The following is a 1848-nucleotide window of genomic DNA, read 5'->3' on the forward strand; positions in this document are numbered from 1 at the left end:
CCGGAGAAGGTTGTTTCCGTTTACCAGGTGATAAAGTGTTAAAGTTCAGGGCATCCCTGCAAATGTGTATGAGTGAAACTAAGGTTAAACTGCATCAGCTACAGCAGTTAGTGGGGCAGTTGAATTTTGCCCTAAGAATTATACCAATGGCCCGCCCCTTTTCCCGTTCGATCGCTCAAGCCATGGTCGGACTGAAGGAGGGCCATCATCGCACAAGGCTCTCGGCCGAGGTCCGCCAGGACATGCGCATTTGGTTGGCATTTCTGGCGGATTTCAATGGTCGAGTCGTCTGGAACAAACCAGCCGTGTCCTCTGAGGAACTGGGGCTATGGACAGATTCGGCAGGGAGTATAGGTTTTGGTGCCATTTTCGGTACTCGATGGTCTGCACAAAAATGGCCAGCATGGTGGCGAGACAGTGGGCTGACAAGTAACATTGCCTTCCTGGAAATCTTCCCCATTTTGGTGGCCCTGAGAACGTGGCCTGAAGGGTTCAGAGATCACTCTGTGGTATTCTGGTCTGACAATATGGCCGTGGTTGAGTGTATCAATAGCCAGGCAGCACGATGCAAATGGATTTTGAGACTGCTCAAGGAAATTGTATTATTATGTATGCAATTGAATGTACTATTCAAAGCGAGACATGTCCCGGGGATAATGAACCAGGCGGCTGATGCCCTTTCTCGTTTTCGTATGCAGGCTTTCTGGGGTTTCCTTCCCACAGCGGACCCGGAGCCAGCACCCTTTCCCGAAGCTCTCTGGTCTCTCGGTGCCCCGAGCTTCGTAACCTCGTGGGAGAGAGTTTAGCACCCAGGACGAGGAAGGCATATGAAGGGGCGTTCCTCTCCTATTTAGCCTTTTTGGGGACTGCTAGAGGGGAGCTTTGGGGGCAGGAGGAATGGGTAGTGAATTTTTTGATGTCTTTACATCGGGCAGGGAAATCGGTGGCCACGGCCCAGAGGCATCGGGCTGCCATTTCTTTTGTTGCTAGGGCTCATGGGATACAGGACCCGACAGCGTCTTTCACTGTGCAAAAAGCGCTACGAGGGTGGCAACGCCTTGAGGGTCGCAGAGTAGACGAGAGGCGCCCGATAGGTTTGGATAGGTTGGCCCAGTTATTATCCAGACTCCCTACAACATGTTCATCTCACTTTGAGACAGTGTTATTCCGAGCTGCTTTTACGCTAGCATTTCATGGAGCTATGCGGGTAAGCGAATTAGTGGCGAGGAGCAAGCAGGATGTTACGGGAGGGTTGTGCGCAGAGCACGTTCAAATCAGAGGGGAGACGATGACTGTCTCGTTTGTAAGGTCCAAGACCGATCAAAGCGGGATGGGCGACTGCATAATTATACACAGGATTCCCGGGTCGTCCATGTGCCCAGTGAAGTGTTTAGAGGATTATTTGACACAAAGGGTGGCATCATGGGGGGGGACCTTGTTGAGACACGCAGACGCCACCCCACTGACAAGGTTTCAGTTTCAGCGGGTGCTTGTGATGTCAATTACAGCTGCGGGCTTGAACCCGGGCGAGTTTGGGACCCATTCCTTTCGGATAGGGGCTGCTACAGAGGCTACAGCCAGGGGTCTGAATGTGGAACAAGTTAAACGTGTGGGGCGTTGGTCCTCCAATTGTTATAAAAGGTATGTGCGTTTGCACATGTTGTGAAGCTGTAATGATGTACTCACGCTTCTTGTTTTGTTTGGTTTTCAGTTACGCAAGCCTACGAGGCGGGCGGACTATGCAGTCGACCCAACACCGGGCCAGCGGTCAGACATCACCGGCTGTTAAAAAGGAGGTGTGGGTCGTGGGCCACTCATACGTGAGGCGTGCCACGGACGTATTCAAGG

This window comes from Lissotriton vulgaris, unplaced genomic scaffold, assembly GCF_964263255.1.
Source record: "Lissotriton vulgaris unplaced genomic scaffold, aLisVul1.2 SCAFFOLD_3520, whole genome shotgun sequence".
Classification (NCBI taxonomy): Eukaryota; Metazoa; Chordata; class Amphibia; order Caudata; family Salamandridae; genus Lissotriton; species Lissotriton vulgaris.